This window comes from Ambystoma mexicanum, chromosome 2p, assembly GCF_040938575.1.
Source record: "Ambystoma mexicanum isolate Mex_15411 chromosome 2p, UKY_AmexF1_1, whole genome shotgun sequence".
NCBI classification, from domain to species: domain Eukaryota; kingdom Metazoa; phylum Chordata; class Amphibia; order Caudata; family Ambystomatidae; genus Ambystoma; species Ambystoma mexicanum.
The window spans coordinates 1,347,713,736-1,347,729,016 of NC_090923.1; the positions used below are offsets into that span (position 1 = coordinate 1,347,713,736).

A 15,281-nucleotide genomic window follows, 5' to 3' on the forward strand; every position below is an offset into this window, starting at 1 on the left:
GAGCTTACCATTCCCATCTGTGCATAACTCTGGCTAAATGCTAAGAAACTATTGAATCTATATGGACATGTGGCGCAGTGACCGCGAACATTCCTAGCATTTAAACAGATACACTCATCTGTTTAAACTTAATCTAGACATGCTGCTTAGTTGGGCTATCATAGATTAAATGATGCTAGGATTGGCTAGCACTTTCAACAGTTGCATCTGAAAATATCATCCTATAAAAAAAGGTTTGCCTGAGTACCTGGCGAATAATACCTTTCTCACTAATATGAAATTTGTAGTTTTTTATTTTATTTATTATTTTAACATTTTGCTAAATTCTTTCTCCCAACTTTCAGTTTGTTTTTCTCCTTATCACACATTCAATTTACTTCTTATTTTGCATGCTTTTTCCTTTCTAGTTTGCTTCTACCCTGTGACATTTACAGGAAATCCTACGCCTGATATGCTCTCCTACTACCACGTCCTTCTCGTCCTCAAAGGCCATATTCTTTTTTTGCCTAACAAAAATAATAAAGGAAGGTGTTTTTCAGATGTGATTTTCTTCTTTTTTAATAAGCTTTATTTAACTTTTTTCATTATAGAAAAATCATATACCATCTGGCCCAAATTCAGCTGAATGTTGACAAGGAAAGCTACAGGAAAGGCACAATAGAATCTATACAGTAAAACAAATTTAAAGTGCAGGACAACAGTTCCCTCAAAAGCCTACATAATATATCTCCTTTAACAACTTTGGTTAACATCCATCAATATCCGATTGCTACCCGGAACCCCTCCAATGGTGCTGCTCCCATACGGCTATGACAGTGTTTTCCTTTAACATTGTTACATGTACGCCGCACACGCAGAGCCTCTGTGTTTTTCCCATTCCCTTTTTTCTATTTTCCCTTTTCTTTTTAGTCTTGTCTCCAGTGCTTGAAACCTCCTTCGGTGCCGCTCGCACTTCAGTCCCTAATCTTTCTTCATCTTGTAATTCTTCACTTTCCTTCAAGCTGCCTTTCTTGGCTACTTCCAGCAATATCCCTTTACTCTCTGCAGCAACAGTTTTATTATTTCTAGGCTCTTATTCGAAGTACACTTATCTTTTTCTACATCCTTCTCTCACTCCTTTTGTTCCTTCTCGTTTTCCTCCTCTTCTTCCATTTCTCTTTTCCCCCTTTTCTATTTACCTAGTTTGTTTACTTCTGCACCTTCTGCGTTTTGGATACACAAGACTCATTTTTGGAACTCTCAGGGACCTGCTACTAGAAAACTACAACTACCATCACTACATAATCTGTTCTACTGTCTGATCGGGTTTTATTCGCCAGAGGGTTTCCCGACGGCGTTGGGCCGTTGTGTGCACAGAACCTGTTTCTATCCGGGTATCTGAACACTTGGCGGGCTGCTCCTGCCTACTTTGCTTCTATTTCAACATACAGGTTAGTGAACTACAGCCTATAGATAACGACGCCCGTAAAACTAAAACTAAAATTCCCCAAGATGGATCAACAGGTGCAGTAACTAATTTCAGCAGTGGAAGCATTAAATGCCCAAGTTCAGAACTTAAAATCGGAAAACACCACCTTAAGACAATTAATGACTCAACCACAGCCACCGACTAAACTACCTCCAGGTCCCTTATGTAAGGGAGGCATGGTATCACAAGTAGACACTGTCAAAAGAGCTGCAAGTTTCCAAACCTTTATTGTTAAATTCAAGGGGATTGGAAAAACTCCTGTCTAGCCCTATAACTAAGATGGGATTAATCTTGACCATCAAATAATAAAGAAACAGACCTAGACAGTCTTAGTCCAACAATAAAGGCCTATACTAACAATACCTAATGCCTGCCCTCACTCTAATACAAACTACTGTGATATAGGGATTTGTATCTAAAAAAGGACAAATCTGTGGTTAAACGAAATGCCAGAATGGCAATAGGAATTAGTATTAATTCACGTCCCCACATTGTATTCACGGGGTTAGATTGAACACTTGATAGATGAACACACTTTGGCTTGCGAACACAGAGCCTTCTTGGCCGTTCAAGTCTGAGTCACAAGTTCACAGGTTTAACCTCTCGGGTTCCCATCTTTCAAGTCCAGGTCACTCTTCCAGCTTCTACACCATTTCAACAAAAGGTTTCTAAGTATAGTATTTGGTCATAGTTCACTATAGGTTCCCCTCAATCGGGCTCAAACCTTCTTTAGTATTTTGATTTCGCTGTCGAAGACTTTCGAAACTGGAAGAATTTTGGCTCTCACCTCCACATGACCACTTCGACCCTTGTTTCTTTCTTTACTTATTTCACTGTCGAAGATTTCCGAAACTGGGAGGATTTTGGCTCTCACCCTCCACATGACCACTTTGACTCTCCTTTCTTTCTTTACTTCCACTTTACATATTTTTCTTCAGTTCCAATATCTCTTGGAAAATGTACTTGCTACGTATAACTTGCTTTCATATCAACTGCTCCTAAATCAAGTTTTTCAAACCTTTCTTTCATGCAGTTTTGTGGTTACTTTATTTCTCACAATACCCACTGCCTCTGCAGATTTAAAACATTTCACAGAGACTTTCGATTAGGCAATCTCACTTCGCCGGACTACTCTGATACTTTGTATTTCGTATTCCATGGGATACTGTAACAAGCAATTTCATTACTCTGACTGGGCTCTCTTTGCTTCCCTCATCTCACTGGTCGAGTTAAGATGATTTCTGTCTTTCACGCCTTTGATGTAGGAGTCAAGGTTGTTATCACTGCCGCTTCTGCACCTCCCCAACTCTGCCGTTCACCTGGGAGGGTGGCTGGTAACCTTGTAGCACTCAGAAGACTCTTTCTACCTTCCAGATGGGCTGTTGTGCGCAATCCTTGCAGCCTTTCGGAGATAACAATCTCTCGCCGGGGGATCTCGGGCTTCCTGCTCCTTAGGTTCAACCCCTCGGTTTGTCGCTCTCCTTCACCTGGTTCGCCATAGCCCTGGAGGAACTGCTCCTTCTCGTGCACCGCCTTGCTCAAAGTGGGTCTGAGTGTTCCACCTTTTAACCATGTGGGGAGAGTTAATAGGTATTACACGTGCGTGATTACCTGCCTGATCTCGTTAGAGGAACATGTCCAGTGTATTGCATGGGAGGAAATCCTTTCAGCCTTAGACCTCCACTTCCTCGGCTCAGTGCAAAACAAAGGAGCAGGGGGTCTGGGAAGTTGGAATATCCCATAAATTAAGATTGGAGAGGGGTATTGGGAACGGGGGGATACTGAGTCTTGCCATCAGGTGTCTCTCCCCCAGTTCCCGAGGACCCCTCACCCAGGTGATCCTCCCGCACTTGTCCACCCCCCAGGGTCTGAGTCCAGACGCGATGGCCGTGCCGCGGCCACCTGAGTTAGGGATTACCGGGGTCTGGGCAGTGAAATACCCTCTGGTTTTTCACAATTAAGCAGCAGGAATGTTTGACGGAAATCCCAAAAAACGAAAAGAATGTAAAGATGCTTGTTTGGTGCAGTTTACTTTGAAACATTTGTACTTCCCTACTGATCGCTCAAAGGTGAGCTTCAATTTCCAATCTAGTAGGTAATGCCCTTGCCTGGGCAACTCCATTGGTAACTACAAACAATCAATTGCTGGACTCCCATCCAGGCTTTTTGAATAGCCTACAAGCCATGTTTGGCTGCAGAAAAATAGTTGTGTCTGCACAAGAAAACCTACTAGATTTTAACCCAGGGAATCTTGACATATTGAATGACATTACACAGTTTAAAACCATGGCAACAGATACTGCCCGGCCTGATGACTCCTTACTCACCATATTCAGGAGAGGATTAAACAAAGAACTGAAAGACGAAATCTCAAGGATTCCACGTCCGCCTAATCAAGCTGAGATGATCTCCCTCGTCCTTCAACTCGAGTACAGACTGCAAGAGCGGTAGCATAAAAAGAAGAAAGGCAAACCTTTTTCAAGGTTCCTTGGACCACCCATGAGTCGAATAAGTAGCAGATGAAAGATAACCAATGCAGTTAGGCATGGCACAAGGACCACTTACTCCTGAAGAACACAATTGCAGACGAACTCTGGGAATCTGCATGTATTGTGGATCCAAGACACATATACTAAAAGACTGTCCTCTTACACCACCTCAGCATTCGTGAAACGCTTCGCCCCATTCATGACAGGGACCACGAGTGGGGATGATAAAAAGAGTTCCCTGGGAAATATAAATATCACACATGCCATGGTGGTGACTGATACTATGTTGACAGGAATACCAGCACTAATAGATTGTGGTGCTGCAGATCTGTTTATGGAAGATGAATGGGCTAATACCTCATATCACAAAAGACATGCAGATTCCTGTGGGAGGAGTCAACAGCACTCCTTTGACATCAGGACCCATCAGAGAGCAGAGTGAGGAGCTAACTATGCCGATATCATCACACATTGAAAAACCTCAGTTTTGATTTAAGTAAGGCAACACATTTCCCCCTTGATATTGGGGCTACCCCAACCCTGGTTATGTCTCCACAATCCTTATATTAATTGAATGGCAGAAATCTTATTCCTAGGGTCCGAACATTGTTTGACTTCCTACCTACGGCAAGGAGCAGTGGGTTTTGTCTCATCTCAGACCCACCAGAGGCAGACTAAGGCTGGCAGAACCATTTCCTCCTTGCATCTCCTACCAGAAGGCTACCACTCATTCCAAGATGTTTTCTCCAATGAAGAATTCAAAGAACTACTCCCACATAGGAGAGACAATTGTGCCATAAACCTACTTCCCAACATTTAAGTACCATTTGACCGTATGTACACGCTGTCGGAGCCAGAGAAAGAAGCACTACCAGCATAACTCCAAACAAATTTGCACAATGGACTCATAACAGAATCCAAATCACCTGCAGGAGCATCTCTCCTTTTCATTCCCAAAAAAGACTGCAAGGAGCTTTGACCTTGGATAGACTTCAGGGGACTGAACAAGATAACAATCAAAGACCGCTATCCTCTACCCCTCATTCAGGTCATCTTGGAGGCAGTTAGAGGGGCTACCATATTTTCTAAGCTGGTCTTAATCTGAGTTTACCATCTAGTAAGAGTTTGTAGTGGTGATGAATGGAAGACAGCATTTCGTACTCCATTCGGCCACTATGAATACTGCGTTATGCCCTTTGGTTTGGCCAATGCTCCATCCATCTTTTAGCGCTTCGTAGATCATGTTTTTCAGATCTTTTACTGCATACAACGGTCGTTTATTTGGATGACATCTGGATATTCTCCAAAGACCTGGAAGAACTTCAACATCATGTGGCAGAGTTGCTGTGCAGATTACAGAAACATCACCTATATGCAAAGCTAGAAACATTTTCCTTTCACCAACCTTCAATGTCCTATCTGGGATTCATTTTATCAGCGGAACGTTCAGCCATGGATCCGAACAAAGTTAAGGCCGTCTTCTAATGGAAGACTTCAAAAGCAGTATAGGATAGCCAACGCTTCTTGGGATTCTCACATTTTTATAGAAAGTTTATACCTAACTATTCTCAGAAAATCAAACCTTTAACCACGATGTCACAAAAAAGAAGATGCTTAATCTGGACGGAAACAGATCAGAGAAGCTTTGACATACTCAAGCAAGCTCCCATACTCTGTCTCCCTGACCAGAAGCATCCCCCATTCAGGAGATAGATGCATGAAATAACACACTAGGGGGAGTTCTGAAACAGGTCTCTGGGGCTGGCATAGAACACCCTATTGCCTACATGTCCAAAATATTCACGGCATCAGAATGCAACTATATAGTACTAGAAAAATAACTTTTGGCTATCAAGAAAGCCTGTCAAGAATGGAGACATCTCCTTGCAGGATCACAGCATACAATCACCATCCAAATAGATCACAGAAACCTTAAAGTGCTTCAACAATTGGAATGTCAAAACAGCCACCAAGCATGATGGGCTTACTGTTTTCCCTCATCCGACATAAGCTTAACATACCAGGAAAGATGAATCAAATGGCAGATGCCGTATCTCGATACAATTCTGTAACGCTCACCTAGTATCCACGGGGACATCACTCAGCCTGTTCTGACCTCCTACGACCTCAAACCCTTCCCTGGAGTCTACTCGACTGGAGACTGGGCCTTGTTTTCTTAGAAAGTGTGCTCTCTGTCCTGCTTTCAGCGCAGGGGCGCGTTGATTGATACGGGCTCGTTGCTGCCTAGTTACTTCACTGGCAAGAGTCCGACAGGTAAGTATAATGAGTCTTTTGAACAGTTCTCCAACTTCGTTCCTTTTTTTCCTTAGATGATGGCCGGCGTCACGGGGATGGCGACGTGCTGCTGAGATGAGTAGCGCTGAAGGTGAGCTAGAGCGCGATGCGCCCCTTTCGTATTTCTATTGAACTGAGTTATTTTTCTGTGTCTTTTAGGTGCCGCAACGTTTTCAGCATGGATGCCGGTTATGAAGAAGAAATGCGGTGAGTAAGCGCGGTATGCGGCGCCTCTAGTTGTTTCCACGCTAACCTGGAGTTTCTTTTCCCTCTTGCAGATGGATGAGAAGTTCCAGAGACAGAGTTCCCCCAGAGCGGCTGGGATTCGGGTAAGCATTTGAAGCTCGTACAGTCTTTAAAAATAAGCAAAGATTTGCTGAATGCTTACTAATGCCTTTTTTCTGTTCTTTTCCCTTTTCCTAGGAAGCGGCGTGCCGGGATGGGAATGACACCACTGAAGATGCCCGCAGAACAGAAGAAGCGATGAATGACGGGCAGAAGCGCTGCAAGGTAAGTCGGTTCCTAACGGTGTTCTTGTTCTTGCAGGAGCTGAGCGCAGAAGAAAGATGCAGGCCTACTGAAGACCGATCCGAACACGGTGAGTGTCACGCTGCAGGTGCAGAAAACACAAAGCATGTTTCTCAGCCTGGGCATGGCTTAAATAGTCTCTGGGTATCCCAGGTGTCTCTGGGCTGAACCACACCCAAAAGACTAGACTGCACATGCAGTACTGGGAACCGAAATATGTGGGGGCATCCATCTTGTCCCCATCAATGCACTACAAGTCCAATCCCCAATGTTATCCTATGGGAGTGAGTGAGTCTGGTGCCTCAAGCGCCAAGTCTGACTCCAAGTGGGTCTTTGGAGGGATGGAGAGGCCCTTGAGGGCCATGTAGGTGATCATGGCCTGGCTCCGCCTGACATCTTGGAGGGCTGGGGACATGAGGGGGAGGAATCATGACAGCACTCCCCCCCAAGGCCCCTCTCAAGGTGGCTCTTCTGTCTGGTTCTGGTTTGTTTGGATGGTTTTGATGGAATCAGCTAAGCAAGCGAGGTGCATGGATGTACTGACAGACTCCCATGTCCTGTCTTGTGGACCATACTGCTTCCAGTCTACTAATTAGTATAATTTGGATCTAACGTACTTTGAATCCAGGATGTCCTTGACTTCGAATTCTGGCTCCCCGGCGACTACTACTGGCTGCGGTGGCGTTGCAACCCGGGTCCCAGGTTGAACAGGTTTAAGGAGAGACACGTGGAACACAGGATGAATCTGCATGTTTGACGGCAAAGCTATTCTGACCGCCACAGGATTTATCACGGAGGTGACGGTGAATGGACCCAGGTATCTTGGACGAAAAGTTTGGGTTCTTTTAATGGACACGTGTTTAGACACCAGCCAGACTTTGTCTCCCACTTGGTAGTTGGGGGACTTTGCTCGGTGTTGATCAGCAAACTTCTTTTGGCGATTCTTAGCTTGAAGTAGGTGTTCAGCTGCCCTTTTAAAGGTTTGAGAAATGGTTGTGTGCAAGGTTTTGACTGCTGGCATTTCCAGGGTTGTAGGAACTTCCAACTCAGAAGTACGTGGGTGACTGCCATACATGGTATAAAAGGGTGTCTGCCCAGTGCTGGTGTGTAGGGAATTATTATAAGCATACTCAGCTATCCATAATAGGTCGAACCAGCTTCCTTCAGCTTGGTGTAACATGCAACGCAGATACTGCTCGAGCGTCTGAATTGTCCTCTCAGTTTGACCATCCGTTTGGGGATGGTGACTGGTGTATAGCCGGATGTCGATCTAGGCCATAGAGCAGCATTTTCTCCAGAAGTGAGATACGAATTGTACCTCGGTCTGAGACTAAAACTGAAGGAAACCCATGGAGCTGTACGATGCCTTCAAGAAATACCTTTGCCAGAGTGGAAGCATTTGGGAGCCCCTTAAGAAGAATGAAATGTGCCATTTTTGAAAATAGGTCCACGACCACGAGAATAGTGTTAAACCCTTGACCGGGTGGTAAGTCAGTAATAAAATCGAGGGACAACGTGTGCTAGGGTGCTGGTGGGATTTCCAATGGTTGTAATAGCCCAGCCGGTTTCTGCTTAGATGACTTGTTTTGAGCACACACTCCACAAGATAGGATGAATTGGATAATGTCTTTACGCCACGTGGGCCACCAATACTTTCGTTTTACCTTGGCTAGGGTTTTAGCGATTCCGGGGTGGCCCTCGATCAAGGAATCATGACAACCTGACATGACTTGTTCTCGTAGTTCTTGGTTTGGTAAGAATAAACAATTCCTGAAGTAGGGCAACTGATCTTTTATCATGTAATGTTCTCCTTGTGCACGCCACGCTTGTAATTGCTCCGGACTCATCAGGTTTTGGATTTCTTCAAGTAATTCTTTCAGAGTTATGGTTGCTGTGATTCCTAGGAGCTTGTCACTCGGGATGATTGCTATTAGGTCAGGGGTCTGATACCCTTGCTCTTCCACCTTCCACACCCATACGGGAAAGGGCATCGGCTTTCCGTTTTTCACCCCTGGTCGAAATGTAATCACGTAGTCATATTCAGCAAAAAAAAAAGAGCCCAACGTAGTGGTCATGAAGATTGGGCCTTTGCCGTTTTTAGGTACTGGAGGTTCCGGTGGTCAGTTATTACAGTGATTGTGTGTCTGGCGCCCAAGAGGTAGTGCCGCCATGCCTTAAAGGCTGACTTAATGGCCAGGAGTTATTTGTCTGTGATAGCGTAATTGAGTTCAGGGGGTGTGAATTTACGCGACCAGAAGGCAACAGGGTGTAACTGGCCCGTTTCGTGGTCCTTTTGTGAGAGGACGGCTCCCATAGCCATTCTTGAGGCGTCCGTTTCCACCAGGTATGGAAGATCAGGGCGAGGGTGGCTAAGATTGGGGCAGAAGTGAATCTTGCTTTGAGTTCCTGAAAAGCTTCCTATAACGCTCACCTGGTATCCACGGGGACGTCACTCAGCCTGTTCTGACCTCTTACGACCTCAAACCCTTCCCTGGAGTTTACTCGACTGGAGACTGGGCCTGAAACACAGGATTGGTAGAGTTTAACTCCCGATTGTCTCTGTGTGCATGAACCCCTTCTTCCCCGGGGTCCAGCCCCTCCCTTTGATCCACAGCTCACCTTGTTTTCTTGGAAGGTGTGCTCTCTGTCCTGCTTTCAGCGCAGGGGCGCGTTGATTGATGCGGGCTCGTTGCTGCCTAGTTACTTCACTGGCAAGAGTCCGACAAGTAAGTATAATGAGTCTTTTGAACAGTTCTCTAACTGCGTTCCTTTCCTTCCTTAGATGATGGCCGGCGTCCAGGGATGGCGACGTGCTGCTGAGATGAGTAGCGCTGAAGGTCAGTGAGAGCGCGATGTGCGATGCAACCCTTTTGTATTTGTATTGAACAGAGTTCTTTTTCTGTGTCTTTTAGGTGCCGCTACGTTTTCAGCGTGGATGCCGGTTATGAAGAATAAATGCGGTGAGTAAGTGCGGTATGTGGCGCCTCTAGATGTTTCCACCCTAACCTGGAGTGTCTTTTCCCTCTTGCAGATGGATGAGACGTTCCGGAGACAGAGTTCCCCCAGAGCGGCTGGGATTCAGGTAAGCGTTTGAAGCTCGTACAGTCTTTAAAAAAATAAGCGAAGATTTGCTGAATGCTTACTAATGCCTTTTTTCTGTTCTTTTCCCTTTTCCTTAGGAAGCGGCGTGCCGGGATGGAAATGACACCGCCGAAGATGCCCGCAGAACAGAAGAAGCGATGAATGATGAGCAGAAGCGCCGCAAGGTAAGGCTGTTCCTAACGGTGTTCTTGTTCTTGCAGGAGCTGAGCGCAGAAGAAAGATGCAGGCCTACTGGAGACCGATCCGAACACAGTGAGTGTCACGCTGCAGGTGCAGAAAACACAAAGCATGTTTCTCAGCCTGGGCGTGGCTTAAATAGTCTCTGGGTATCCCAGGTGTCTCTGGGCTGAACCACACCCAAAAGACTAGACTGCACATGCAGTTCTGTGAACCGAAATATGTGGGGGCATCCATCTTGTCCCCATCAATGCACTACAAGTCCAATCCCCAATGTTATCCTATGGGAGTGAGTGAGTCTGGTGCCTCAAGCGCCAAGTCTGACTCCAAGTGGGTCTTTGGAGGGATGGAGAGGCCCTTGAGGGCCATGTAGGTGATCGTGGCCTGGCTCCAGCCTGACATCTTGGAGGGCTGGGGACATGAGGGGTAGGAATCATGACAAATTCAAAGGAAGGAGAAAAACCTGAACAGGAAGAGATGTTTCCCTGTGCATCCTTCCTCTTTTCTGTATCAGACTTCCTACAGACCATAAGAAACCAAACCAGATGTTCCTTCTCTTTTTCTTCTCCTCCTCTTTTTGCCTTTCTCTTCTCCCCCTTTTCTATTTACCTAGTTTGTTTACTTTTGCACCATGTACAGTTCTGGATACAAAAGACTATTTTTTGAAATTCGAATTGCAACTTACAACTACTCAGAGAACTACTACTCAGAAAACTACAACTACCATCACTACAGAGACTGTTCTCCTGCCTGATCGGGTTTTATTCCCCAGACGGTTTCCCCGAGGGTGTTGGCCCACTGTGTGCACAGAACCTGTTTCTATCCAGTATCTGAACACTTGGCGGGTTGCTTCCACTTGCTTCGCTTCTATCTCAACATACAGGTTAGTGAACTACAACCTAATACTTTAGGGATTTTCCACCACATATGCCTCATCTCCCCAGTTTTCCTCCATTCCCTTCAGCATTGAGTTGGGAAGTCCGGATAAATTCGGTGCAACCTTTCCAGAGTTATGTACCAGCCCAAAAGACTTTTATAGGCAAATTCCTTAACGTTCATGCATTTCGAGACTTTCCCAGCCCTGTCCCAAATATGCAACCAGCATTCCCCTGGTATTATTATGTCCAAATCCTGTTTCCATTTAGTCATGTGGGGTAGTGTCTTTTCAACGATAGAAGAGTTCAGCAACTTATAAGATTGAGAATGACGTCTACATGGTAAGCCTTCTATGATATTCCTTTCCTGGAACCTGGGCTACCTACTGCCCATGTCAACCATTTCCTGCTGAGATATCCAATGCCTTATTTGTATATAGCAAAAAGAGAAACTGTTCAGCTTTGGCAAGTTGAAATTTACTTTTACATTTTTTGAATGCAAGAAAAGAACCACCATTGAGCAAAACTCCCAAAGTGAGCTTCCTGTTGGCCTCCAGTGATCCAAAGCATTCTTTATGTAAACCAGGATAGACCGAACGCCATGTTCCCCAGATCCGGTGTCAAGGGAGCCCTTCCCGTACTTATTTGAATTAGACACCTGCCTCTATCCTGGTAATATAATAAACATGATGTGTCAGTCTGAAAGCAACATGCCTGAATATCTCCTGGCTTCTCTGGCGAGAAAAGGGAGACTATCCAATGGACTCGTAGTAGTATGTTGTTCAACATCTTTCCAATATTTATGGTTATCTAACATATTCCCATCAATAAATGCCCTAATCTGTGCAGCAAAAAGGTATCGCATACAGGGGACTACCACCCCCCATTTATGGTGATCTCATAGGAATTGAATGGTCTACCAGCGTTACAAATGTATGCAACAATATTTCTCTTTAAACAATCTGTTATCTTGGCTCGGTCTCTATGGATGTGCTTGAAATATTTAAAGAAGTCTTGGCAATAGAGTCCTTTGAACTATTGTAATGCATTCCAGCTATGAGATCTCCTGCAGATGCCTGTAGGACAGTTTCTCTTCACAGTTTTATTCTACTGAAATGCATACAACACCCTATGCATGCAATCCAACATCGTATCTGCCTCATCCGATCATTGCAACAAGTTCTGAAACAAGCCCTGGTCATATTCCTCCAGCTCCTGAATCTTTTGTCTATCTTGGCACCCCTCTAAAGCATATGTTATTACAGAGGGACCTGTTGTCACTGCCTTCTTGCTTGTCCAGGACAAATTAGAGGAGCACTTCCATGGTGTCCATTACCTCCGATAAAACCCCCTGCTCCTGTGTCTGATCACGCATTCGACTTAGTACAACCTTTTTCACAGAGAGGATATGTTTATCAAGTTCTGCAATCAAAATGGACAGCTTTTCTCTATTGTCCTTAACATCACATTTCAACTCCTGCAGCATCTGCATTAAATTACTTTTGGTAGCCACTGCCTCATTCTGGAATCAGAATCTTTCAAATTGTGTACTTGAGTAACTATTTGTTCGGTGTGTTATTAGGTGTATTATGTGCCTGCAGAAATACCTTGATGTATTTTGTTTATTCCCAGCCATGTGTAGCCTCTGATCATGAGCTTTCCTTCAACGCTTCCGACTCGCTATTACCTTCAGTACCAAGGCACATATAGTCATGCATGGCAGTGCATCCAAAAATAACCCAGGGTTTGCACACAAGAGATCCAGGGGAAACAATAGTTCATTATCATCCTTGAGGTTCCCTCCAGGTGCTCCAAGGCGTTCACTGCAGGATCCTCCTAAAGCAGTCCTCCATATCAGAACTATCGCTGAGAACGGGTTCGGATAATGGGTAGGCCGGTTCCTCTTGATGGCTCCTCCATCCTCCATTTCTGGAATTTATGCTGCCCACCTGATGACTAGAGTGCCACTTGTGCTGGTGCTCGCGAGCCACCTAGGTCACGTCTTTCCTCCATGAATACTCTCACAATAACACCAAACTCAATAGCTTATTTCGAGCACATCAGTGTCGCTCCGGCTTCCACGTTTCTTTAAGGTGGTGCTCCGATGGTCTGTTGGCAGCTCAGCTGTGACTCCAAGTGCCTGATCTTTGCTCAAGTGTGACTTGTACTATCACTGTTCAGCAAATCAGCACCATCTTGACTGTCGCCTTCAATCTATTGTGGGGTTTGAAAACACTGCTGAGTAATCTTACAGGTCCGTCACAGCCCCTGCTTTACTTCCATCGGGACTCTCTGTACTTGGTAATAGTTCAATCTGTTACCATTTCGGGAACATGCATCCACCATCGGTCGGAGCTCAAGTGAGCACTGGTTTGTCACGCCCCCCAGAAACTATTTTTACATGTTTCCCTTTAAGCCCAGTTTAAGGCCTGGCTAAAAACAACCTTTAATCTACTCAGAAAGTTCAAGCCGGAACAGTTTAAAATTACCACCTTTGCTCTATGTGGGAAACCTACCCCTTGTCTTGTTCCAATTGACTAAGCTCTGGTAGAAGGGAAAAGGCCTGAATTACCATAGCCCTTTCTGTCTCCAGGAAGTGGAGTTAGGCAAGAGCGATCCTGGCACGTGGCAGTATGTAGCTGGACTGGGTGTCATGGGGAGAGGAAACTGAATTTACCTCTTCATCCCCCTCCTATAGCAAGGTAAGTGTTAAATTGGAGCAGTGCAGTGCACGGAGCATTATTGAGACAGAGTATGGTGTATTAATGGATTTGCACCATGGTGTGTTGATTTGCACTACAGGACATAATCAACAGCTCTAAGGGTATGATAAAGCACCTTCAGTAAAATAACTGAGCATCAGTAGGACAGAAATGGCCTAAACCAGGCACAAAGGGGACCCACATTTAAGGGCCTATTTGAGCTATATGAGTGCTATACTTGTACAGAAAAAGGTTCATATTTGAGCAGCAGCTGGGGCATAATATAACTGCTAAGTGCCAGGCTATTATGAAAGTCTATGATTGGCACTTAAGGGGTTAAGGGGCAGGTACACCAGGAGAAAAAGCATCAACATCAGAGTACCAGAGCTACATCCTAGGGCTTAATGGAGCCAATCCTAAGGCATAATTAAGCAGTAGAATAGGAATTATCAAATTACAGGTAGGGACATAATTGAGCTGCAGCACAGGGTATAGTTGAGCAGCTTTGGGGATACAACTGAGTATCATGAGGGAAACATTTGAGCAATACTCAGGGGCATTATAAAATAGCCCCATGGGACATAGCTGACCTGCACTAGGGGCGGAATTGAATAGCACTAAGGACTTACATAGATGACCTGCACATAGGCGCCTAATTCAATTCGGACATTATGCATCAAAAGCAGCATAAGCCAGCAACAGCCAAGCTGTAATGTTCTGCATCACAGGTCTTCGCTGCACTGAACCACAGGACATAACTGAGCACCACAAGGGTCATTGTTTACCTGGACATGGGAAGATAAAAGAGACGCAGATAGGGTCATCATCATTGAGCTGTAGATGAAGGCATAATTAACATGCACCTAGTGGTGGCTGGCAATCTTTCCAAGATGAGGGGCATTAACAACTGTAAGGCATTGCAACAAGCAGGCAACGCGGGCAAGGCTCAGTCCCTAAAGGGAGGTTTCAGTGGCTCCTTATTAATGCATTTCACAAAACAATGTTACGGCTAAAAAGCAATAGGGTATTATAGGTAATTCAGAAGGGCCTCCCTCGGGATTTTGATGTGAGCGGTGCTCTCACAGTTGGCATGACTGATGAGAGGGAAGTAGAGAAAGGAAACAGCACTAACACTGAGCATAGTTCTTCTGCCATTTAAGCAAGCATTAGCAAAGCCAACAGATTTGGCTTTTGTGTAGACATGGGAGAGACATTTGCCAGGAACTGCCATAATCATAACACCTGGGCACAAGATGGTAAGAGCTGCAAAAAGATGCGAGTATATGGGCACAACATAACAGGGCCTGGTGCAAATGCCTATCTAATACCTGTTCAAGAGCCACAACTGTTGACATTGCCAATGCTTGTTTTTAATAGGCCTTCAATGCAAGGACATGCATACTGCTAATAAATCAAATAGCAAAATGCACTCTTGGTTAAGATATTTTTATTACACCTGGAGTGTATTTATCGCTGCTATTAGAAGACAGCTTTGAAAGAACAGTGGCTGGCACTTACAGCAAAACATGTGATGTTATTGCTTGATAAGGTTAGCTCAAAGAGACCCCAGGAGGATATGTTTTGGGTGGTGAGGCTCAGGTAGTGGGTGGGATTGGTCATAGGGATTAGCAGGGCCATGGGCAGT

At 45.0% G+C, this 15,281-nt stretch overlaps 1 protein-coding gene across 2 annotated transcripts in view; it reads right to left on the minus strand.

Annotated features, from left to right (window-relative positions):
* The window catches only part of MYO15A (myosin XVA), a 3,541,761-nt gene that overhangs the window by 2,857,810 nt on the left and 668,670 nt on the right, over nt 1-15,281 (minus strand). The gene's annotated exons all lie outside the window — the stretch shown is intronic.